General features: G+C 42.9%; 1 protein-coding gene across 2 annotated transcripts in view; it reads right to left on the bottom strand.

Annotated features, from left to right (window-relative positions):
• The window catches only part of LOC106589707 (inactive heparanase-2), a 258,129-nt gene that overhangs the window by 205,933 nt on the left and 24,644 nt on the right, over window positions 1–27,552 (bottom strand). The gene's annotated exons all lie outside the window — the stretch shown is intronic.

Raw genomic sequence — 27,552 nt, 5'->3', positions numbered from 1 at the left:
CTCTGAAGTGATTGTGTTAGCTGTGTTGTTGGCTAGCTCCTCTGAAGTGATTGTGTTAGCTGTGTTGTTGGCTAGCTCCTCTGAAGTGATTTTGTTAGCTGTGTTGTTGGCTAGCTGCTCTGAAGTGATTGTATTAGCTGTGTTGTTGGCTAGCTCCTCTGAATAACAGTGTCCTGACGAAAATGGACATTTTCTATGCCTGGTGAAATCACGTCTCATTAGCTCATTGTTATGGATGTATCCAAATAAATGTCACTAGAAAACAGCTTAAACAAATGCAGCTACTGTTGTTATTCTGTCTACACTGTTTGACGTGACTGTAAGTTAGCCATAGTTGGCTAGCTAGCAAGCAAGGGATAAGAACGATGCCAGCCCTGGAACATTTAGAACGAACGACTGGGTCAAGTCCATAGATACAGAACAAAAAGAATGAATGACTGGGTCGCGTCTCTGGCAACCGAACCGACAGAACGAACGGCCAGCCGGCTTGGGTAGCAACCCTAGATTTGTGTCGGGACTATATCTTGTGGAAGGATGAAATAGTATGAATAAATTCATCAAAATAACGTTTTTAATTACAAAAAAACAAAATGTTGGTAACCCGTGATAATGACCTGTAAGCCGATGTTTTGAGGATATATTGACACGGTTTGCCGGCCCTCGACCTAACACCCATGCCAATGTATCCTGGAAACACCAGCTTCTCTGGCATTATCACTTCCATTTTCCACTGTGTTTCCATTCAATTCTGTACAGTAAGGTACCTGCTAAATGACTAAAGTACAGTAAATGTAACCCAAAAAGTCCCAGACCCAGTTTCTGGTGTGAGTAATGGAAACAGCGGGGCCTGGATATTGTCAGGGTATATCTGATAGCAGCACTGTGGAGGTCTGGAGCATTGTCTGGTGCTACGCCTCATTTCTACAGTTCTGAATTACACACACACACACACACACACACACACACACACACACACACACACACACAGGCTTGCATGTCTCGCTAGTCTGCAATTCCACTATTATTGCAGCCATAGCTACTACAAAAAGGATAGAGATTATCCCAAACAGACGTGACAAATTGAACCTGAAAACTTGTTGTGTCGTTACAATTGATTAACAATGTTCAAAGGCAGAGTGGCCGGAGATCCCCAGTAACAGTGTAGAGATGTTTCCAGTTCACGGCATGATCCAATGATTAAGCCTTGTAGTGATTTAGTAGCTGGAGATGTGTCAATGAAACCAGGGAAACACAGCATTAATATCTGCCGTTCTCTTTCTACAGTTAAAGAGATACTTCAGCTGATTTACAACAACACATGTACAGTGCCTTCGGAAAAAGGATTCTGACCTCTTTGCTTTTTCCAAACGTTGTTACATTACAGCCTTATTCTAAAATGGATTAAATAAAATAAAATGCTCAACAATCTACACACAATAACCTATATTGATGAAGCGAAAAACAAGAAATACCTTATTTACATACAGTTGAAGTCAGAAGTTTACATACACTTAGGTTGGAGTCATTAAAACTCGTTTTTCAACCACTCCACAAATTTCTTGTTAACAAACTATAGTTTTGGCAAGTCGGTTAGGACATCTACTTTGTGCATGACACAAGTAATTTTTCCAACAATTGTTTACAGACATATTATTTCACTTATAATTCACTGTATCACAATTCCAGTGGGTCAGAAGTTTACATACACTAAGTTGACTGTGCCTTTAAACAGCTTGGAAAATTCCAGAAAATGATGTCATGGCTTTTGAAGCTTCTGATAGGCTAATTGACATAATTTGAGTCAATTGGAGGTGTACCTGTGGATGTATTTCAAGGCCTACCTTCAAACTCAGTGCCTCTTTGCTTGACATCATGGGAAAATCAAAAGAAATCAGCTAAGACCTCAGAAAAAATATTGTAGACCTCCACAAGTCTGGTTCATCCTTGGGAGCAATTTCCAAACGCCTGAAGGTACCACGTTCATCTGTACAAACAATAGTACGCAAGTATAAACACCATGGGACCACGTAGCCGCCATACCGCTCAGGAAGGAAATGAGTTCTGTCTCCTACAGATGAACATACTTTGGTGCGAAAAGTGCAAATCAATCCCAGAACAACAGCAAAGGACCCTGTGAATATGATGGAGGAAACAGGTACAAAAGTACCTATATCCACAGTAAAATGAGTCCTATATCGACATAACCTGAAAGGCCGCTCAGCAAGGAAGAAGCCACTGCTCCAAAACCACCATAAAAAAGCCAGACTACGGTTTGCAACTGCAAATAGGGACAAAGATCATACTTTTTGGAGAATTGTCCTCTGGTCTGATGATACAAAAATAGAACTGTTTGGCCATAATGACCATCGTTATGTTTGGAGGAAAAAGGGGGACGCTTGCAAGCCGAAGAACACCATCCCAAACGTGAAGCATGGGGGTGGCAGCATGCCCTACTAAAGATTTTTAAAACTAGGAATAGATATAGTCCTTGGTTCACTCCAGACCAGTCTGCCCTTGACCAGCACAAAAACATCCTGTGGCATTCTGCATTAGCATCGAATAGCCCCCGTGATATGCAACTTTTCAGGGAAGTTAGGAACAAATATACACAGGCAGTTAGAAGAGCTAAGGCTAGCTTTTTCAAACAGAAACTTGCATCCTGTAGTAATAACTCAAAAAAGTTCTGGGACACTGTAAAGTCCATGGAGAATAAGAGCACCTCCTCCCAGTTGCCCACTGCTCTGAGGCTAGGAAACACTGTTACCACCGATAAATCCACTATAATTGAGAATTTCAATAAGCATTTCTCTACGGCTGGCCATGCTTTCCACCTGGCTACCCTTACCCTGGTCAAGACTGTTAACTCTCCTTCCAGACTCACATTAAGCATCTCCAATCCAAAATTAAATCTAGAATTGGCTTGCTATATCGCAACAAAGCATCCTTCACTCATGCTGCCAAACATACCCTCGTAAAACTGACCATCCTACCGATCCTCGACTTCGGTGATGTCATCTATAAAATAGCCTCCAACACTCTACTCAACAAACTGGATGCAGTCTATCACAGTGCCATCTGTTTTGTCACCAAAGCCCCATACACTACCCACCATTGCAACCTGTACGCTCTCGTTGGTTGGCCCTCGCTTCATACTCGTCGCCAAACCCACTGGCTACAGGTTATCGACAAGTCTCTGCTAGGTAAAGCCCCGCCTTATCTCAGCTCACTGGTCACTATAGCAGCACCCACTCGTAGCATGCGCTCCAGCAGGTACAGCAGGTATCACCCCCAAAGCCAATTCCTCCTTTGGTCGTCTTTCCTTCCAGTTCTCTGCTGCCAATGACTGGAACGAACTGCAAAAATCTCTGAAGCTGGAGACTTAAATCTCCCTCACTAGCTTTAAGCACCAGCTGTCAGAGCAGCTCACAGATCACTGCACCTGTACATAGATGGGCTGTTTACAGATGGGCCACCTACCTACCTCATCCCCATACTGTATTTATTTATTTTCTTGCTCCTTTGCACCCCAGTATCTCTACTTGCACATTCATCTTCTGCACATCTACCATTCCAGTGTTTAATTGCTATATTGTAATTACTTCGCCACCATGGCCTATTTATTGCCTTAACTTACCTCATTTGCACTCACTGTATATAGACTTTTTGTTTTCTTTTGTCCTACTGTATTATTGACGGTATGTTTTGTTTATTCCATGTGTAACTCTGTGTTGTTGTATGTGTCTAATTGCTATGCTTTATCTTGGCCAGGTCGCAGTTGCAAATGAGAACTTGTTCTCAACTAGCCTACCTGGTTAAATAAAGGTGAAATAAATAAATAAACATTTTAAAAAAAGATTGAAGTGCCTTTCAATGGGTTATGGTAGTAGGTGCCAGGCACACCGGTTTGAGTGTGTCAATAACTGCAATGCTGCTGGGTTTTTCAAGCTCGACAGTTTCCCGTGTTTATCAAGAATGGTCCACTACCCAAAGAACATCCAGCAAACTTGACACAACTGTAATATACATGACCGTTCAAAAGTTTGGGGTCACTTACACATGTCCTTGTTTTTGAAAGAAAAGCACATTTTTTTGTCCATTACAATAACATCAAATTGATCAGAAATACAGTGTAGACATTGTTAATGTTGTAAATTACTATTGTACCTGATTTTTTTATGGAAAATCTACATAGGTGTACAGAGGCCCATTATCAGCAACCATCACTCCTGTGTTCCAATGGCATGTTGTGTTAGCTAATCCAAGTTTTCATTTCAAAAGTCTAATTGATCATTAGAAAACCCTTTGGTAATTATGTTAGCACAGCTGAAAACTGTTGTCCTGATTAAAGAAGCAATAAAACTGGCCTTCTTTAGACTAGTTGAATATCTGGAGTATCAGCATTTGTGGGTTCGATTACAGGCTCATGACGGCCAGATACAAAGGACTTTCTTCTGAAACTCGTCAGTCTATTCTTGCTCTGAGAAATTAAGGCTATTCCATGCGAGAAATTGCCAAGAAACTGAAGATCTCGTACAACGCTGTGTACTACTCCTTTCACAGAACAGAGCAAACTGTCTCTAACCAGAATAGAAAGAGGATTGGGAGGCCCTGGTGCACAACTGAGCAAGAGGACAGGTACATTAAGTGTCTAGTTTGAGAAACAGACGCCTTACAAGTCCTTAACTGGCTGCTTCATTAAATAGTATCCGCAAAACACCAGTCTCAACATCAACAGTGAAGAGGCGACTCCGGGATGCTGGCCTTCTAGGCAGAGTTCCTCTGTCCAGTGTCTGTGATCTTTTGCCCATCTTCATCTTTTATTTTTATTGGCCAGTCTGAGATATTACTTTTTCTTTGTAACTCTGCCAGCATCCCGGAGTCTCCTCTTCACTATTGACTTTGAGACTGACTTATTACAGATAAAAGGCTGTGCATGATGACGCAGTGCACATGAAAATGTATTTTGCGGTTATATTCCCATATACCAAATAGAAAATACAAGTTAAATGCTTTCCAACGCATTTTCACCTCAACTGATGTTTTTTTCACAAAAACTGTTGCGTTAAAGAGCAAATGTGCCCACTCTGGTCTTGGCACGTGCTCTCTAGCCAACGGCTCACAGATACAGTGCAGGTAGGCTACCTAATTGATGATTTATTATGGATAAATGCACAATTATTTTTATTTGTCAAACGGCAGCCAAGCATCGATCATCATGTCACCAGAATAAGACCCTCGATATTTACTGGAAAGGATCATCAAGCTCATCACTGTGCACTTTCATCACCCTGTGAATCAAATCACATTTTATATGTCACGTGTGCCGAATACAACATGTTTTTTATTTATTTTATTTCACCTTTATTTAACCAGGTAGGCAAGTTGAGAACAAGTTCTCATTTACAATTGCGACCTGGCCAAGATAAAGCAAAGCAGTTCGACACATACAACAACACAGAGTTACACATGGAGTAAAACAAACATACAGTGAATAATACAGTAGAAAAATAAGTCTATATACAATGTGAGCAAATGAGGTGAGATAAGGGAGGTAAAGGCAAAAAAGGCCATGATGGCAAAGTAAATACAATATAGCAAGTAAAACACAGGAATGGTAGATTTGTAGTGGAAGAAAGTGCAAAGTAGAAATAGAAATAATGGGGTGCAAAGGAGCAAAATAAATAAATACAGTAGGGGAAGAGGTAGTTGTTTGGGCTAAATTATAGATGGGCTATGTACAGGTGCAGTGATCTGTGAGCTGCTCTGACAGCTGGTGCTTAAAGCTAGTGAGGGAGATAAGTGTTTCCAGTTTCAGGGATTTCTGTAGTTCATTCCAGTCATTGGCAGCAGAGAACTGGAAGGAGAGACGGCCAAAGGAGGAATTGGCTTTGGGGGTGACCAGAGAGATATACGTGCCGACCTTACCGTGAAATGCTTAATTACAAGCCCTTAACCAACAATGCAGTTCAAGAAATAGAGTTAAGAAAGTATTTACTAAATAAACTAAAGTGAAAAAAATCTAATAAAAAAATCGGATCAAAAAGTAACACAAGTAACACAAATGACATAACAATAACGAAGCTATATACAAGGGGTACAGGTATGGAGTCAATGTGCGGGGGTGCAGGTTAGTCAAGGTCATTTGTAAAGATAATAAAAATAAACAGCGAGTAGCAGCAGTGTAAAAACAAGGAGGAGGGGGGGGGGGGGGGGGGCTTGGCGATGTAAATAGTCTGGGTGGCCATTTGATAACTGTTCAGTAGGCTTATGGCTTAGGGGTAGAAGCTGTTAATGAGCCTTTTGGTCCTAGACTTGGCGCTCCGAGTACCGCATGCTGTGCGGTAGCAGAGAAAACAGTCTATGACTTGGGTGACTGGAGTCTGACAATTTTTTGGGCCTTCCTCTGACACCGCCTATTATATAGGTCCTGGATGTCAGGAAGCTTGGCCCCAGTGATGTACTGGGCCGTACACACTACACTCTGCAACGCCTTACGGTCAGATGCCGAGCAGTTGCCATACCAGGTGGTGATGCAACTGATCAGGATGCTCTCGATGGTGCAGCTATATAACTTTTTGAGGATCTGAGGACCCATGCCAAATCTTTTCAGTCTCCTGAGGGGGAAAGGTGTTGTCGTGCCCACTTCACAACTGTCTTGGTGTGTTTGGACCATGATAGTTTGTTGGTGATGTAGACACAAAGGAACTTGAAACTCTCAACCCGCTCCACTTCAGCCCCGTCAATGTTAATGGAGGCCTGTTTGGCTCGCCTTTTCCTATAGTCCACGATCAGCTCCATTGTCTTGCTCACAATGAGGGAGTGGTTGTTGTCCTGGCACCACACCGCCAGGTCTCTGACCTCCTCCCTATAGGCTGTCTCATCATTGTCAGTGATCAGGCCTACCACTGTTGTGTCGTCAGCAAACTTAATGATGGTGTTGGAGTCGTGCTTGGCCACGCAGTCGTGGGTGAACAGGGAGTACAGGAAGCTCACCATAATTGATTTCATCTGTAGCCTAATAAACTGTATGCTTTCCTGAGTCATCGTGGGAGGACCACACAACTTAACACTGCGTGACCAAGTTTCTTCGATATGATGGTTATTTATCAATATTTGCACATAAACGTGTTTCCACTGCAATTTCTCACATAATTAAATTTACCGACACAAAAAGACCCCACCACGCCGAACAAACAAATCATCTGTCGACATTTATGCAATTGTACCGTCATTTCCTGTTTCCATCAGCCCGGTCGTGACTTTTTCCATGCGTCAGGTAATTAATCTGCATTAAATGGTTGGATGGAAACCTGGTTACAGTGGTAGTCTTTGGTCTCCGGGTTTTCAGAAGTATATTTCAACAGCAACTGTGTGAAAAATGGAGATGGGCATTTCAAAATTATTTCCTAGCTGGACTAAACCTAGTCACGGACTAAAAAACAGCTTGATGGAGAACATCTTGGCAAAACTAGACCATAAAAACAGAGTGGAACCGGACAGTTACCACTTAGATGTCATAACATGCGAGACCATGAGGCTGTAGTCAGAGGAGACACACCTGACAGTTTTACTAACACAAATTAGTCACACTGACACCTTCAAAAAGCCTCCTATTAAAGCTTCAAACACTTCCTAGATTATATCTATCCCATAACAAACCACTTCTAACATCCCCACACACCTCACACACCTCTCTCCCCCTGCACACACCTCTGTGAGCTTCTGTGAGCCTGTGGTGATGCTGTAATTGAGGTATGATTTCTCTGTAATTGTAGAGGGGCAGCCGTGTTAAGGAGAATCACCCAGAGGCTTTCTACACTAGAGCATCAAAGAGTTTGACCTGAAAACGTCCATATAATGCCTGCAGCTCTTCACATATGAGCTTAGCAAAATTGCAAAACCCCCAAAAAACTAAAACCACCAAACACATATTATAAAAACACCAAAACCCAGGAGAATCACAGAAAAACACCAAACCAAGGCTAAAACAGGTCATACAAAACACACACAACAAAGCCAACAAAACACAGAAGCTAAACCACCAAGCAATCTTTTTTTTGTGTTATATTGCCAAATTTGATTTCCAGGCCAGTGCTGAGAATGGGTCTTTGATCCGTGTGCAGTATGATGGATGAGAATGGGACTAGCAGACTGCACAGATACATAGCAGGCCTCCTAACCAAACACACACACACACACACACACACACACGATGACCAGGAATAGTAACTCTAATCATCATAATTATGCCCTACTCAAGAGATATCCACAGTCGTTATTTTAGCTTCAGTTAAAGTTCAGGTTCTGTAAATTCAAGCGTATTACCAGGGCAAGGTTAAGGGTTGGAAGGTTAGCAAAGTACCATCCTGCATTTCAGATGTTTAAGAGGTAATTGTGGTTTAGTAATGTGTGAGGATCGCTGACTGCCCTGCCTTAGTGTTACACAATCACCTCTAGTCCAGTACTTCTCAAGGTCCTTACACAGTGCAGTACAGCTAGAGAGAGAAACATCCTGCCAATTCATTGGCCAGTAACTACAGGGGGTAGCCCGTCTTGGCCAATCCCAGGTCATGATACCCATCAGTACCGTTTGGGTTTCCATGGCAACCCTTTATGACAAGGCCAGGAACAGAGCTGGGTTGGCCTAGCGCCCCATATTTCCACCAGATGTTTTCTGAGAAAAAGTTAAGAAATGAAGAGGGGATTATTCCAAACATTCACCTCCTCTACAAATACCTTCCCAAGATGCTGGCCATCCAAACATCAGTCTAATGTTCTGGTGCTCCTGCTGAGTTTGGCTGAGCTGAAAGAGCTCTGTCTCTGGCTCCTGTCTGTCTCCCTCAGCCAAGGAATTACTGGATCCGAGGTGACGTCTTCGTACGGTTTTTCCACTTAACCATCGCTACACGTCACACCTAAAGTACACAACCATATACTACTATAACCTGATTTGACCTTGGAAACAGCTGACGAAAATAAACAAGCCTTAGTTTGGCGATTGGTCATGAACGGGGAGTAAAAAGAGATTGAAAAAACAGAAGTTCAACTCAGATTTATGCGGGTTCTCTTTTGATATGATGGATGGATCGACAGTAGACCTTACTATTTTGATATGATGGATGGATCGACAGTACACCTTACTATTTCGGACTTCTTTTCGTTTACTCAGAATGCAGTATTGGCAGACTGCTGTTTGCTGTTAAAGTTATCCCCATTTTCCAGCTCCTGGCCTCGTTCTCCCTTGCAGGCCTCCTCCAATTTTATTCAAAGCAATGTGGGCTAATACATCTACACTGACTGAAGTGGATTTAACAGGTGACATCAATAAGGGATCATAGTTTTCACACGGATTCACCTGGTTAGTCTATGTCATGGAAAAAACAGATTGTTCATGTTTTGTACACTCAGTGTATATTTGATAGTAACAACTTAGTTGTCATTCTTATACAATATGTAGTCTGCCCACATTGGGACGATGCAACATTGCTCATCAGCTCCACATTGCCCCCAAAGCAGATGACTCGAGATCAGCCCTCACCTCACCTGAAATAAGCCCACTTTGGATCTGCTGCCCTTTTAGACCCCAATATGAGCTCATCAAATCTCATTTATTTGGTTGCATACACGTGTTTAGCAGATGTTATTGTGGGTGTAGTGAAATTCTTGTGTTTCTAGCTTCAACAGTGCAGTAATATCTAACAACTAATATCTAGCAATTTCACAACAATACACACAATACACACATATCTAAAGTAAAGGAATGGAATTAAGACTATATAAATATTTGGATGAGCAATGTAATAGCGGCATAGATTAAGATTCAGTAGAATAGGATAGAATACAGTATATACACATGAGATGAGTAATGTTCCATTATTAAAGTGGCCAGTGATATCAAATATATGTATATAGGCAGCAGCTTCTAATGTTCTAGTGATGGCTATTTAACAGTCTGATGGCCTTGAGATAGAAGCTGTTATTCAGTCTCTCGGTCCCAGCTTTGATATACAGTTGAAGTCGGAAGTTTACATTCACTTAGGTTGAAGTCCTTTAAAACTCGTTTTTCAACCCCTCCACAAATGTCTTGTTAACAAACTATAGTTTTGGCCAGTCGGTTAGGACATCTACTTTGTGCATGACACAAGTCATCTTTCCAACAATTGTTTACAGACAGATTATTTCATTTATAATTCACTGTATCACAATTCCAGTGGGTCAGAAGTTTACATACACTAAGTTGACTGTGCCTTTAAACGGCTTGGAAAATTCCAGAAAATGATGTCATGGCTTTAGAAGCTTCTGATAGGCTAATTGACATCATTTGAGTCAATTGGAGGTGTACATGTGGATGTATTTCAAGGCCTACCTTCAAACTCAGTGCCTCTTAGCTTGACATCATGGGAAAATCAAAAGATATCAGCCAAGTCTGGTTCATCCTTGGGAGCAATTTCCAAACGCCTGAAGGTACCACGTTCATCTGTATAAACACCATGGGACCACGTAGCCGTCATACCACTCAGGAAGGAGATGCCTTCTGTCTCCTACAGATGAACGTACTTTGGTGCGAAAAGTTCAAATCAATCCCAGAACAACAGCAAAGGACCTTGTGAAGATGCTGGAGGAAACAGGTACAAAAGTATCTATATCCACAGTAAAATGAGTCCTATATCGACATTACTTGAAAGGCCGCTCAGCAAGGAAGAAGCCACTGCTCCAAAACCACCATAAAAAAGCCAGACTACGGTTTGCAACTGCACATGGGGACAAAGAACGAACTTTTTGGAGAATTGTCCTCTGGTCTGATGAAACAAAAATAGAACTGTTTGGCCATAATGACCACTGTTATGTTTGGAGGAAAAAGGGGGAGGCTTGCAAGCCGAAGAACACCATCCCAACCGTGAAGCACGGGGGTGGTAGCATCATGTTGTGTGGGTGCTTCGCTGCAGGAGGGACTGGTGCACTTCACAAAATAGATGGCATCACGAGGCAGGAAAATGATATGGATATATTGAAGCAACATCTAAAGACATCAGTCAGGAAGTTAAAGCTTGGTCACAAGTGGGTCTTCCAAATGGACAATGACCACAAGTATACTTCCAAAGTTGTGGCAAAATGGCTTAAGGACAACAAAGTCAAGGTATTCGAGTGGCCATCACAAAGCACTGACCATAATCCTGTAGAAAATTTGTGGGCAGAACTGAAAAAGCGTGTGCGCGCAAGGAGGCCTGCAAACCTGACTCAGTTACACCAGCTCTGTCAGGAGGAATGGGCCAAAATTCACCCAACTTATTGTGGGAAGCTTGTGGAAGGCTACCAGAAACATTTGACCCAAGTTAAACAATTTAAAGGCAACGCTACCAAATACTAATTGAGTGTTTGTAAACTTCTGACCCACTGGGAATATGATGAAAGAATTAAAAGCTGAAATAAATCATTCTCTACTATTATTCTGGCATTTCACATTCTTAAAATAAAATGGTGATCCTAATTGACTTAAGACAGGGCATTTTTACTTCAATTAAATGTCAGGAATTGTGAAAAACTGAGTTGAAATGTATTTGGCTAAGGTATATGTAAACTTCCGACTTCAACTGTACCTGTACTGACCTCGCTTTCTGGACAATAGCAGGGTGAACAGGCAGTGGCTTGGGTGGTTGTTGTCCTTGATGATCTTTTGGCCTTCCTGTGACATCGGGTGCTGTAGGTATCCTGGAGGGCAGGTAGTTTGACCTCGATGATGCGTTGGGCAGACCGCACCACCCTCTCGAGAGCCTTGCGGTTGCAGGCGGTGCAATTGCCAGACCAGGTCGGTGATACAGCCCAACAGGATGCTCTCAATTGTGCATCTGTAAAAGTTTGTGAGGGTTTTAGATGCCAAGCCAAATTTCTTCAGTCTCCTGAGGTTGAAGAGGCGCTGTTGTGCCGTCTTCACCACACTGTCTGTGTGGGTGGACCATTTCAGTTTGTCAGTTATGTATACACCGAGGAACTTGAAGCGTTCAACCTTCTCCACTGCTGTCCTGTCGATGTGGATAGGGGGGGTGCTCCCTCTGATGTTTCCTGAAGTCCACGATCAGCTCCTTTGTTCTGTTGACGTTGGGGTTAGAGGTTATTTTCCTGGCAACACAATCCCAGGGCCCTCACCTCCTCCCTGTAGGCTGTTTCGTCATTGTTGGCAATCGGGCCTACTACTGTTGTGTCATCTGCAAATTTGATGATTGAGTTGGAGGAGTGCATGGCTACGCAGTCATGGGTGAACAAGGAGTACAGTTGGATCAGCGAAGTGTAGGTGTTGTTTCCTATCTTCACCACCTGAGGGCGACCTGTCAGGAAGTCCAGGACCCAGTTGCACAGGACGGGGATGAGACTCAGGGCCTCAACCTTAATGATGAGCTTGGAGGGTACTATGGTGTTGAATGCTGAGCTATAGTCAATGAACAGCATTCTTACATAGGTATTCCTCTTGTCCAGATGGGATAAGGCAGTGTACAGTGCGATGGCGATTGCATCGTCTGTGGATCTATTGGGGCGGTAAACAAATTGAGGTGGATCTAGGGTGTCAGGTAAGGTAGAGTTGATATGATCCTTGACTAGTCTATCAAAGCACTTCATGATGACAGAAGTGAGTGCTACGGGGCGATAGTCATTTAGTTCAGTTACCTTCGCTTTCTTGGGTACGGGAACAATGGTGGACATCTTGAAGCATGTGGGAAAAGAAGACTGGGATAGTGAACGTTTGAATATGTCTGTAAACACACCAGCCAGCTGGTCTGTGCATGGTCTGAGGACGCGGCTAGGGATGGCATCTGGGCTGGCAGCCTTGCGAGGGTTAACACACTTAAATGTCTTACTCACATCGGCCATGGAGAAGGAGAGCCCACAGTCCTCAGTAGCGGGCCGCGTCGATGGAACTGTGTTATCCTCAAAGTGGGCGAAGGTGTTTAGCTTGTCCGGAACCAAGACGTCGGTGTCCGTGATATGGCTGGTTTTCCCTTTGTAGTCCGTGATTGTCTGTAGACACTGCCACATATGTCTCGTGTCTTAGCCGTTGAATTGCGACTCCACTTTGTCTCTATAGTGACGTTTTGCCTGTTTAATTTCCTTGTGGAGGGAATAACTACACTGTTTATATTCGGCCATATTTCCAGGCACCTTGCCATGGTTAAATGTGATGGTTTGCGCTTTCAGTTTTGCGTGAATTCTGCCATCTATCCATGGTTTCTGGTTAGGGTAGATTTGAACCTGTTGGGGCTAGGGGGCAGTATTTGCACGGCCGGATAAAAAAACGTACCCGATTCAAACTGGTTACTACTCTTGCCCAGAAATGAGCATATGCATATAATTAGTAGATTTGGATAGAAAACACTCTAAAGTTTCTAAAACTGTTTGAATGGTGTCTGTGAGTATAACAGAACTCACATGGCAGGCCAAAACCTGAGAAGATTCCATACAGGAAGTGCCCTGTCTGACAATTTGTTATCCTTCTGTTGCATCTCTATCGAAAATACAGCATCTCTGCTGTAACGTGACATTTTCTAAGGCTTCCATTGGCTCTTAGAAGGTGCCAGAAAGTGGAATGACGTGTCTCCTGTCTCTGGTCGATGAACAGCAGGGGAATTTGTGAGTGGTCAGGCTGGGAACAGTTACACTGGAGATGCGCGTTCATGAGAATTCTCCATTTTTTTCTTCCAGCCTTTGAATGAAATCAACGTCGCCCGGTTGGAATATTATCGCTATTTTACGAGAAAAATAGCATAAAAATGTATTTTAAACAGTGTTTGACATGCTTCGAAGTAGGGTAATGGAATATTTTTTTAATTTTTTGTCACGAAATGCGCTCGCGCGTCACCCTTCGGATAGTTACCTGAACAAAACGGCGGTATTTGGATTATTTGGAACCAAAACAACATTTGTTGTTGAAGTAGAAGTCCTGGGAGTGCATTCTGACGAAGAGCAGCAAAGGTAATCCAATTTTTCTTATAGTAAATCTGAGTTTGGTGAGGGCCAAACTTGGTGGGTGTCAAATTAGCTAGCCATGATGGCCGGGCTATGTACTCAGAATATTGCAAAATGTGCTTTCGCCGAAAAGCTATTTTAAAATCTGACACCGCGATTGCATAAAGGAGTTCTGTATCTATAATTCTTAAAATAATTGTTATGTATTTTGTGAACGTTAATCATGAGTAATTTAGTAAATTCACCGGAAGTTTGCGGTGGGTATGCTAGTTTTGAACATCACATGCGAATGTTAAAAGCTGTTTTTTGATATAAGTATGAACTTGATTGAACAAAACATGCATGTATTGTATAACATAATGTCCTAGGAGTGTCATCTGATGAAGATCATCAAAGGTTAGTGCTGCATTTAGCTGTGGTTTTGGTTTTTGTGACATATATGCTTGCTTTGAAAATGGCTGTGTGATTATTTTTGGCAGGGTACTCTCCTGACATAATCTAATGTTTTGCTTTCGCTGTAAAGCCTTTTTGAAATCGGACAATGTGGTTAGATTAACGAGAGTCTTGTCTTTAAAATGGTGTAAAATAGTCATATGTTTGAAAAATTGAAGTTATAGCATTTTTGAGGTATTTGTATTTCGCTCCACGCGATTCCACTGGCTGTTGACTAGGTGGGACGCTCGCCCAGGGAGGTTAATAGTCACAGTGGGTACAACATCTCCTATACACTTTTTGATAAATTCAGTCACCGTATCAGTGTATTCGTCTATGTTATTCTCGGAGGCTACCTTGAACATATCCCAATCCGCGTGATCAAAACAATCTTGAGTGTGGATTCCGATTGGTCAGACGAGCGTTGAATAGTCCTTAGCATGGGTACTAACTGTTTGAGTTTCTGCCTATAGGAAGGGAGGAGTAAAATGGAGTCGTGATCAGATTTGCCAAAAGGGAGGGCGGGGGAGGGCCTTGTAGGCATCCCAGAAGTTGGAGTAACAGTGGTGGAGTGTTTTAGCAGCACGAGTACTACAGTCGATGTGTTGTTTTGCTAAATTTGTTTTGCTAAAATCCCCAGCTACAACAAATGCGGCCACAGGACATGTGGTTTCCAGTTTGCGTAAAGTCCAGGGAAGTTCTTTGTGGGCCGTCGTGGTATTGGCTTGAGGGGGAACATACACGGATGTGACTATAACCTAAAAAAATTATCTTGGGAGGTAATACGGTTGGCATTTGATTGTGAGGTATTCTAGGTCGGGTGAACAAAAGGACTTGAGTTCCTGTATGTTATCACAATCAAACCATGAGTAGTTAATCATGAAACACACACCCCGCCCTATTTCTTCCCGGAGAGATATTTATTCCTGTCTGCGTGATGAACTGAGAACCCAACTGGCTGTACGGACTCAGACAGTATATCCCGAGAGAGCCATGTTTCTGTGAAACAGAGTATGTTACAATCCCTGATTTCTCTCTAGAAGGAAATCTTTGCCCTGAGCTCGTCAACTTCATTATCCAGAGACTGAACATTAGCGAGTAATATACTCGGAAGCGGTGGGTGGTGTGTGCGCCTCCTGAGTCAGACTTAAAGTCCACTCCGAGTACCTCTTTTCCGCCGGCGGTGTTTTGGGTCAGCCTCTGGAATCAGTTCAATTGCCTCGGGGGGTATGAACAAAGGATCCGATTCAAGGAAAGTCAGATTCCTGGTCGTAATGTTGGTAATGCTGGTGAGTTACCGCCGCTCTGATATCCAAAAGTTCTTCCCGGCTGTATGTAATAACATAAAACAATTCCTGGGCTAATGATGTAAGAAATAATACATAACAAACAAAGTACTGTAAAGTTTCATAAGAGCTAGAAGCACGGCAGCCCTATCCGTCGGCGCAATTTCTCTACTCATGGTATGTGTATTGCCCACCCTATGCCAACTCATCAGTTTTATCTACTATTTAAACCTGTTGGGGATAGGGAGCAGTATTTTCACGGCCGGATAAAAAAACGTACCGATTTAATCTGTTTACTACTCCTGCCCAGTAACTAGAATATGCATATAATTAGTAGATTTGGATAGGAAACACTCTAAAGTTTCTAAAATTGTTTGAATGGTGTCTGTGAGTATAACAGAACTCATATGGCAGGCCAAAACCTGAGAAGATTCCATGCAGGAAGTGGAAATCTGATTTGTGGAATCACCTTCAACACTTTGCCTATGAGACACACCGTGAGTTAGGATTCATTTAGCACTTCCTAAGGCTTCCACTAGATGTCAACAATCTTTACAAAGTGGTTTGAGTGTTCTCCTGTAAAGACTGACCGAACGAGAGGCCTGGAAAGTTGGTCATAGGCGGATGGCCATGTCTACTATGACGCGCATGCGTGTGGGGACCCTTTCTTTCCGAAACGTTTTATAAGAAAATGCAATCGTCCGCCTTGAATATTATTGAAGTTCTGATTGAAAAAGGCCCTAAAAACTTATGCTATACAACGTTTGACATGTTTGAACGAACGTAAATATATATATTTTTTTCTCTTTCGTGGCGACAAGTCCCGCGGGCTTCGGTACATTTTGAGTAGCCTACAGAACGCGCTAACAAGAAGGAGCTATTGGGACATAAATTATAAACTTTTTTGAACAAAACTACATTTGTTGTGGACCTGGGATTCCTGGAAGTGCCTTCTGATGAAGATAATCAAAGGTAAGTGAATATTTACAATAGTATATTTGATTTTAGATGGTTCCAAGATGGCGCTAACATGTATCGCCTAGCCTATTTTTCTTAGCATAGCACCTTGTTTATTGCAAAGTGTGATTTCCCAGTAAAGTTATTTTGAAATCTGGCAATGCAGTTGCATTCACGAGATGTTAATCTATAATTCTTTGAATGACAATATTATAATTTACCAATGTTTTCGAATAGTAATTTTGTAAATTGTAGCGCTGCTTCACCGGCAGCATTTGAGGGAAAATATTTTCTGAATTTCACCGCCACTGTAAAATGCTGTTTTTGGATATAAATATGAACTTGATAGAACAAAAAATGCATGTATTGTCTAACATAATGTCCTAGGAGTGTCATCTGATGAAGATTGTCAAAGGTTAGTGCATCATTTTAGCTGGTTTTCTGCTTTTGGTGACGCCTGTCTTTGCACTGACAAAACATTACACACAGCTATTTTCAATGTACTGTCCTAACATAATCTAACTTTATGCTTTCGCCGTAAAGCCTTTTTGAAATCGGACAACGTGGTTAGATTAAGGAGATGTTTATCTTTCAAAGGGTGTAAGATAGTTTGTTGTTTGAGAAATGTTAACTATTCGATTTATTCTGTTTGAATTATAATTTAATGTAGTTTGTAAAATGTATCATTTTCAAGAATGTAAGGTAACCAAGTTGTTACTGTCAAACATGCACTGAGTGTACAAAGCGTTCTGCTCTTTCCATGACATAGACTGACCAGGTGAATCCGGGTGAAAGCTATGATCCCTTATTGATGTCACCTGTTAAATCCACTTCAATCAGTGTAGATTTTACAGGAGAAGACAGATTAATTTAGGGATAGCCCCCTTTTTTTTTCAATTTTCGCCTAAAATGACATACCCAAATCTAACTGCCTGTAGCTCAGGCCCTGAAGCAAGGACATGCATATTCTTGGTACCATTTGAAAGGAAATACTTTAACGAATGTAAAAGGAATGTAGGAGACTACAATACATTAAATCTGGTAGAAGAAAATATAAAAAATATATATATAATCTTTTCTACCACCATCTTTGAAATGCAACAGAAAGGTCCCAAATCCAGCCATCACTGTTTGTAATTCCGTTGGTGCCCACAAGAGGGCAGCAGTGTATGTGCAAAGTTTCAGACTGATAACTTGAAGTATGAGCAAGCTACATTACATTTAGTGTGAAGTCACCCAGGAATATTTGGGCAAATCGTGAAGGAGACGTTTACATTTACATTACATTTTTCAGCAAGAATATCGTCAAATTTGTATACTTGGACTTTGATTTAGCTTTTCCAGTATTAGTAGCCATATTGTAACATTTGCAAAACACCCAGTTTTCATAACTTCATAACTCTCCATATTCTTGTAATTTTTGTCCAAAATGAAAAGGCGTGCTGTCGCACAAGGTTAGCAGCAAAATTTTGCCACAGATACAGGGATTTATGTAAATATACTCCCGTAAAGTCCAGCTCATTGGCTATCTAGCTAGCTTTGTTTGACCCCGATTGGTGCTTATTTGACAAAGTTACAGTCAATCAAGTGAAGACCGCCCGCGTCATCGGTGTGCCATGAAGGCGTCACTCTGACCAAATTTGGTGTCCTATAGGATATACTACACTTCTAATGATATAGTGAAGTCTGGTTACTTTCTTGAATCTCTGAGGAATAAATATGAACGCGATTTGACTGGTTGAAACAACGTTTAGGGTTAGATTTTCACAGATTCCTTTCTTTTGCAAATTGAACGAGTGGAAATACAAAATCGATCGTGCATACTATATGGACCTTTTCAGGATATGAAAAATGATTTTAATCAACAAAACGACACTTCATGTTATCTCTGGGACCCTTTGGATGATAAATCAGAGCAAGATTTCAGTATGTGAGTACACATTTCACATTCAGAGGTGAATTTATCAAATCTATCGAGGTGAAAAAAAGTGTTTTGTTGTTAGGAGCTCTCCTCAAACAATAGCATGGCATTTTTTAGCAGTAATAGCTAATGTAAATTGGATAGTGCAGTTATATTAACAAGAATATAAGCTTTCAGCCGATATAAGACACTTATATGTACCGACATTTGTTGTTCTCTAAAATCTGCGATTGTGACACACGGCGCTGCATGATTTACAACTGTCCAGTTGACAGGACGCATATCCCTAAGTTTTAAAGAAGGATTTTCGTACATAATTTTGCTGCTACCGTCTCTTATGACCGAAAATAACTTCTGGACATCAGAAAATCGATTACTCACCGTGGACTGGAAGAAACTTTTCCTTTAATGAGTCCGACGAGAAGGATACCCTGCTTATCTGGAACAGGCCCAGATCCACGCCTTTTGTGTGAAGAAAAGATGCCAGAAAAGGGGACGCAGTTCGAGGATCCTTCTGAGAATCCGGAGGCGAGCGAGTAAACTCCCAATGCCTTCCATTCTTCTTGCTAACGTGCAATCATTGGAAAATAAAATTGATGACCTACTATTAAGATTATCCTACCAACGGGACATTAAAAACTGTAACATCTTATGTTTCACCGAGACGTCGCTGAACGAAGATACGGACAACATAGAGCAAGCGGGATTTTCCATGCACCGGCAGATCAAAGACGCTACCTCTGGTAAGACGAAGGGTGGGGGGGTGTGTCTTTCTGTCAATAACAGCTGGTGCGCGATGTCTAATATTAAAGAAGTCTCGAGGTATTGCTCGCCTGAGGTAGAGTACCTTATGATAAGCTGCAGACCACATTATCTACCAAGAGAATTCTCATCTGTATTATTCGTAGCCGTCTATTTACCACCACAAAACGAAGCTGGCACTAAGACCGCTCTCAACCAACTCTATAAGGCCATAAGCAAAGAAGAAAATGCTCACCTCGAAGCGACGCTCCTTGTGGCCGGGGACTTTAATGCAGGGAATGCAGGAAGTACCAGTGACTCGCTCAATACGGAAGTGGTCAGATGATGCGGATGCTACACTACAGGACAGTTTTGCTAGTACAGACTGGAATATGTTCCGGGATTCATCCAATGGCATTGAGGAATATATCACCTCAGTCATCGGCTGTGGCTCAGTTGGTAGAGCATGGTGTTTGCAACGCCAGCATGGTGTGCGCAACGCCAGGGTTGTGGGTTCGATTCCCACGGGGGGCCAGTACAAAGAAAAAATGCATGAAATTAAATGTATGCATTCACTACTGTAAGTCGCTCTGGATAAGAGCGTCTGCTAAATGACTAAAATGTTGTAGTGTAGCATCCGTGTCATCTGACCACTTCCGTATTGAGCGAGTCACTGGTACTTCCTGCTTTAGTTTTTGCTTGTAAGCAGGAATCAGGAGGATAGAATTATGGTCAGATTTACCAAATGGAGGGCGGGGAAGAGCTTTATTGCATCTCTGTGTGTGGAGTAAAGGTGGTCTAGGATTTTCCTGGTTGCACATGACTATCAATAAGTGCATCGATGACGTTGTCCCCGCAGTGACTGTACGTACATATCCCAACCAGAAGCCATGGATTACAGGCAACATCCGCATTGAGCTAAAGGCTAGAGCTGCCGCTTTCAAGGAGCGGGAGACGAATCCGGATGCATATAAGAAATCCCGCTATGCCCTCAGACGAACCATCAAACAAGCAAAGCTTCAATACACGATTAAGACTGAATCCTACTACACCGGCTCTGACGCTCGTCGGATGTGGCAGGGCTTGAAAACTATTACGGACTACAAAGGGAAACCCAGACGCGAGCTGCCCAGTGATGCGAGCCTACCAGACGAGCTAAATGCCTTCGCTTCAAGGCAAGCAACACTGAAGCAAGCAAGAGAACACCAGCTGTTCTGGATGACTGTGTGATAACACTCTCGGTAGCTGATGTGAACAAAACCTTTAAACAGGTCAAAATTCACAAAGCTGCTGGGCCAGATGGATTACCAGGACGTGTATTCAAAGCATGCGCTGACCAACTGTCAAGTGTCTTCATTGACATTTTCAACCTCTCCCTGACCGAGTCTGTAATACCAACAAGTTTCAAGCAGACCACCATAGTTCCTGTGCCCAAGGAAGTGAAGGTAACCTGCCTAAATGACTACCGCCCTGTGGTATTCACGTCGGTAGCCATGAAGTTCTTTGAAAGTCTGGTCATGGCTCACATCAACAGCATCCTTCCGGACACCCTAAACCCACGCCAATTCGCATACCGTCCCAACAGATCCACAGATGACGCAATCTCAATCGCACTCCACACTACCCTTTCTCACCTGGACAAAAGGAACACCTATGTGAGAATACTGTTCATTGACTACAGCTCAGTGTTCAACACCATAGTGCCCACAAAGATCATCACTAAGGTAAAGACTATGGGACTAAACTCCTCCCTCTGCAACTGGATCCTGGACTTCCTGACGGGCCGCCCCATAGGGGTAAGAGTAGGCAACAACACGTCTGTCATGCTGATCCTTAACACTGGGGCCCCTCAAGGGTGTGTACTTAGTTCCCTCCTGTATTCCCTGTTCACCCACGACTGCGTGGCCAAACACGACTCCAACACCATCATTAAGTTTGCTGACGACACAACAGTGGTAGGCCTGATCACCGACAACAACGAGATGGCCTATAGGGAGGAGGTCAGAGAACTGGCAGTGTGGTGCCAGGACAACAACCTCTCCGTCAATGTGAGCAGTAAAGGAGCTGATCGTGGATTACAGGAAAAGGCGGGCCGAGAAGGTCCCCATTAACATCGATGGGGCTGTAGTGGAGCGGGTCAAGAGTTTCAAGTTCCTTGGTGTCCACATCACCAATGAACTAGCATGGTCCAAACATACCAAGACAGTTGTGAAGAGGGAACGACAAAACCTTTTCCCCCTCAGGAGACTGAAAAGATTTGGCATGGGCACCCAGATCCTCAAAAGGTTCTACAGCTGCACCATCGAGAGCATCCTGACCGGTTGCATCACCGCCTGGTATGGCAACTGCTCGGCATCTGACAGTAAGGCGCTCACCCAAGTTATAGACTGGTTTCTCTGCTGCTGCAAGCGGTACCGGAGCGCTAGGACCAAAAGGCTCCTCAACAGCTTCTACCCCCAAGTCATTAGACTGCTGAAGAATTCATAAAAATCGCCACTGGAAAATTTACATTGACCCCCCCCCCCCTCCCTTTTGTGCACTGCTGCTACTCGCCGTTTGTTTGTTACCTATGCATAGTCACTTCGCCCTCACCTACATGTACAGATTACTTCAACTAGCCTGTACCCCCGCACACTGACTCTGTACCGGTGCCCCCTGTGTATAGCCTTGTTATTGTTATTCTTATTGTGTTACTTTGTATTATTACTTTTTATTTTAGCTTACTTGGTAAATATTTTCTCCTCTTGAACTGCACTGTTGGTTAAGGGCTTTTAAGTAAGCATTTCACGGTAAAGTCTACACTTGTTGTATTCGGCGCATGTGGCAATAAAGTTTGATTTGATTTTTGAATGGGCAAGGCAATAGATTTTAGTGCCTTTGAACGGGGTATGGTAGTAGGTGCCAGGCTCATCGGTTTGTGTCAAGAACTGCAACGCTGCTGGGTTTTTCCCGCTCAAAAGTTTCCTGACTGTATCAAGACTAGTCCACCACCCAAAGGACATCTAGCCAACTTAACACAACTGTGGGAAGCAATGGAGTCAACATGGGCCAGCATCCCTGTGGAATGCTTTCGACACATTGTAGAGTCCATGCCCGACGAATTGAGCCTGTTCTGAAGGCAGAAGAAGTTGTATCTCAATATAAGGAAGGTTCTCATAATGTTTTGCACACTCTGTGTATATTTTTACAAGAGAAACTGACACATTTCTCAGTTGTCACATGCACTTATTGGCATCATTTTAAGACCTCATGGGCAGTGTACAGGATGAAAAGACATCACACAACAGAACACTTCAACTGGAACCACAAAAACAACGGTGTGCAAACCACGCCCCCAAATATTCGTATGAGCCCCCAACTCTACATAATGAAGTTGCTGGGCATGGTGGGGGTTAGTCCATACTGGGGTTGGTGTGGGCTAGCCCCTGCCAGGCTTCGTGTGGGCTAGCGCCTGCCAGGCTTGGTGTGGGCTAGCCCCTGCCAGGCTTCGTGTGGGCTAGTGCCTGCCAGGCTTCGTGTGGGCTAGCCCCTGCCAGGCTTCGTGTGGGCTAGCCCCTGCCAGGCTTCGTGTGGGCTAGCCCCTGCCAGGCTTCGTGTGGGCTAGCCCCTGCCAGGCTTCGTGTGGGCTAGCCCCTGCCAGGCTTTGTGTGGTCTAGCGCCTGCCGGGCTTCGTGTGGGCTAGCGCCTGCCGGGCTTGGTGTGGGCTAGCCCCTGCCGGGCTTCGTGTGGGCTAGCCCCTGCCGGGCTTCGTGTGGGCTAGCCCCTGCCGGGCTTCGTGTGGGCTAGCCCCTGCCGGGCTTCGTGTGGGCTAGCCCCTGCCGGGCTTCGTGTGGGCTAGCCCCTGCCGGGCTTCGTGTGGGCTAGCGCCTGCCGGGCTTGGTGTGGGCTAGCCCCTGTTGGGCTGATGTGGGCTTGGTGAGGGCTAGCCTGTGTTGAGCTGGTGCACACTAGCCAGTGGAATGTTATTAACATTTTTATAATTGATAAACGTAATTGTTTTAAACCCGTTGAAAATCTGGTGTTTCTATGTCAAACAGTTTTGTTATATCTCACTCTTCTGTGATGTATATAAAGTGTAATATTTGGATGCAAAATCAAAATGTAATACATTTTAACTCTATATCTGACATGGTACAGGCATCTTCTTTTTTAGTAGTATACTGTTTTATACTGTCGTCTCAAACCAGAAAACACACATCAAATCATGCCTTGGAGTTTATAACCCAGGTGCCAACTATGCCCTGGCAGGTTGTCTTGCGGTTGATGGCAGCCTTGCGGCTCCTGTAGTCGGAAGTGTCATTTCTTCTGACCTGCGCATCACAGTGGACATTTCCAGGAACTCTGTAAGTCAGAGAGACTGAGTCCTCACTGCTGAGTTGTTAGGATGGTTGTTGCTTCAGACTTGGCCATTAGCGAAGGACGTTGGTGCCAATTTTAACACAGCTTAGTCCTGTACAGGGAGCCAGCTGGACACAGAGCAGAGACGGAGAGTAGGACGGAGCTTTCTAGAAATGAACAGGATATCAGGTTGTGCCTGGCAAGCGGAGAATGATTAATGAGTTTGGATCAACGGCATGATGGTGATGGGAGAGGTCAACACACGGAAGGAGGGCTATGATAATGAGGACTAACTGACTGCTCTCTCTGACTCTCTTGCGTCGCCCACATACTTAGTGGTGAGGTCACTGGGGTTGTTCTCAGCCCAGTTGATCTAGATGTAGGAGTGAAACCACTGGACCTAGCGTCAACCATTAGCATTGACAGACAGCGTCAGTGATCAAATCTTGGATTGAGAGTTCGGAACCGTCAGCATCGGTTAGAAGTCTGGGAAGGAGGCAGTGTTCATCTGAGGTCTCTGTGAGTCAAGGATGAGGACCCATACTGTTCTGTTTGATCGCTGGATCTGTGGATGGGCATGCTGCCATGCTAACATCCCACATGTTTGGAACGGATGAGGGTTCAAGTTTAGTGGAATGGGGTTTCTCTCTCCCTAGCCCATCTCGTTCTCTCACTATCTCTAATATATATATATATATATATATATATATATATATATATATATATATATATATATATATATATATATACATACATACATACATACATACATACATACATACATACATACATACATACATACATACATACATACATACACACACACACACACACACACACACACACTACCGTTCAAAAGTTTGGGGTCACTTAGAAATGTAGGCTATTCTATGCGAGAAATTGCCAAGAAACTGAAAATCTCATGCTCCCTTCACAGAACAGTGCAAACTGTCTCGAACCAGAATAGAAAGAGGAGTGGGAAGCCCCGGTGGACAACTGAGCAAGAGGACAAGTACATTAGAGTGTCTAGAAGGCCACCATCCCGGAGTCTCCTCTTCACAGTTGACATTGAGACTGGTGTTTAGCGGGAACTATTTAATGAAGCTGCCAGTTGAGGTGTCTGTTTCTCAAACTAGACATTCTAATGTACTTGTCCTCTTGCTCAGTTGTGCAACGAGGCCTCTCACTGTGTGTAGAAAAGATTAGGATCACCTGCTCTTCCCATAACATAGACTGACCAGGTGAATCCAGGAGAAAGCTATGATCCCTTTTTGATGTCACCTGTTAAATCCATGTCATTCAGAGGGTGAATGGGCAAGACAAAATATTGAAGTGCCTTTGAATGGGTAATAGTAGTAGGTGCCAGGAGCATCGGTTTGAGTGTGTCAAGAACTGCAACGCTGCTGGGTTTTTCACCCTCAACAGTTTCCCATGTATATCAAGAATGGTCCACCACCCAAAGGACATCCAGCCAACTTTTAAAAAACTGTGGAGTCAACATGGGCCAGCATATACATGTATATATATATATATACACACAGTTGAAGTCGGAAGTTTACATACACTTAGGTTGGAGTCATTAAAACTCATTTTTCAACCACTCCACAAATTTCTTGTTAACAAACTATAGTTTTGGCAAGTCGGTTAGGACATATAATTTGTGCATGACACAAGTAATTGTTCGAACAATTGTTTACAGACAGATTATTTCACTGTATCACAATTATAATTACATACACCTTAGCCAAATACATTTAAACTCAATTTCACAATTCCTGACATTTAATCCTAGTAAAAAGTCCCTGTCAGAGGTCAGTTAGGATCACCACTTTATTTTAAGAATGAAATGAATAATATTAGACAATTATTTATTTCAGCTTTTATTTCTTTCATCACATTTCCAGTGGGTCAGAAGTTTACATACACTCAATTAGTATTTGGTAGCATTGCCTTTAAATTATTTAACTTGGGTCAAACATTTTGGGTAGCCTTCCACAAGCTTCTCACAATAATTTGGGTGAATTTTGGCCCATTCCTCCAGACAGAGCTGGTGTAACTAAGTCAGGTTTGTAGGCCTCCTTGCACGCACATGCTTTGTCAGTTCTGCCCACACATTTTCTATAGGATTGAAGTCAGGGCTTTGTGATGGCCACTCCGATACCTTGACTTTGTTGTCCTTAAGCCATTTTGCCACAACTTTGGAAGTATGCTTGGGGTCATTGTCCATTTGGAAGACCCATTTGCGACCAAGCTTTAACTTCCTGACTGATGTCTTGAGATGTTGCTTCAATATATCCACATAATTTTCCTGCCTCATGATGCCATCTATTTTGTGAAGTGCACCAGTCCCTCCTGCAGCAAAGCACCCCCACAACATGATGCTGCCACTCCCGTGCTTCACGGTTGGGATAGTGTTCTTCGGCTTGCAAGCCTCCTCCTTTTTTCTCCAAATATAACGATGGTCATTATGGCCAAACAGTTCTATTTTTGTTTCATCAGACCAGAGGACATTTCTCCAAAAAGTACGCTCTTTGTCCCCATGTGCAGTTGCAAACCGTAGTCTGGCTTTTTTATGGTGGTTTTGGAGCAGTGGCTTCTTTCTTGATGAGCGACCTTTCAGGTTATGTCGATATAGGACTCGTTTTACTGTGGATATAGATACTTTTGTACCCGTTTCCTCCAGCATCTTCACAAGGTCCTTTGCTGTTGTTCTGGGATTGATTTGCACTTTTCGCATCAAAGTACGTTCATCTCTAGGAGACAGAACACGTCTCCTTCCTGAGCGGTATGACGGCTGCGTGGTCCCATGGTGTTTATACTTGCGTACTATTGTTTGTACAGATGAACGTGGTACCTTCAGGCGTTTGGAAATTGCTCCCAAGGATGATCCAGACTTGTGGAGGTCTACAATTTTTTTCTGAGGTCTTGGCTGATTTATTTTGATTTTCCCATGATGTCAAGCAATGAGGCACTGAGTTTGAAGGTAGGTCTTGAAATACATCCACAGGTACAAATCCAATTGACTCAAATTATGCCAATTGGCCTATCAGAAGCTTCTAACGCCATGACATCATTTTCTGGAATTTCCCAAGCTGTTTAAAGGCACAGTCAACTTAGTGTATGTAAACTTCTGACCCACTGGAATTGTGATACAGTGAATTATAAGTGAAATAATCTGTCTGTAAACAATTGCTGGAAGAATGACTTGTGTCATGCACAAAGTAGATGTCCTAACCGAAAACTATAGTTTGTTAACAATACATTTGTGGAGTGGTTGAAAAACGAGTTATAATGACTCCAACCTAAGTGTATGTAAACTTCCGACTTCAACTGTACACACACACACATACATACATATTATATATATATATACACACACACACAGTACACATACATACATACATACATACATACATACATACATACATACATACATACATACAAGTAACTGCCAAAATAAAGGAAACACCAACAAAAAGAGTCTTAATAGGACATTGGGCCACCACAAGCCAGAACACCTTCAATACCACTTAGTTTAAATTGTACAAATTTCTGGAACTCTATTAGAGGAAAGAGACACCATTCTTCCATGAGAAATTCCATCGTTTAGAGGTTTGTTGATGGTGGTAGAAAACGTCCTCTCAGGCACTGCTTCAGAATCTCCCAGAAGTGTTCATTTGGGTTAAGATCTGGTGACTGACACTGCCATGGCATATGGTTTACATAATTTTCATACTCATCAAACCATTCAGTGACCACTCGTGACCTGTGGACGGGAATATTGTCATCCTATGACGGCATAGCCATGGTAGCCAAAATAATGGCCTGTCGAGCAATTTTATTACACGACCCAAAGCATTTTGTGATGTTAATTGCTTACTTAACTCAGGAACAACTTGTTTTTTTGTGAGATGTTATTTT

The sequence above is a fragment of the Salmo salar genome, chromosome ssa28 (assembly GCF_905237065.1).
Source record: "Salmo salar chromosome ssa28, Ssal_v3.1, whole genome shotgun sequence".
Taxonomy (NCBI): domain Eukaryota; kingdom Metazoa; phylum Chordata; class Actinopteri; order Salmoniformes; family Salmonidae; genus Salmo; species Salmo salar.
Note: the sequence above shows the minus strand (reverse complement) of the source record. Positions and strands in the feature narration are given on the sequence as shown.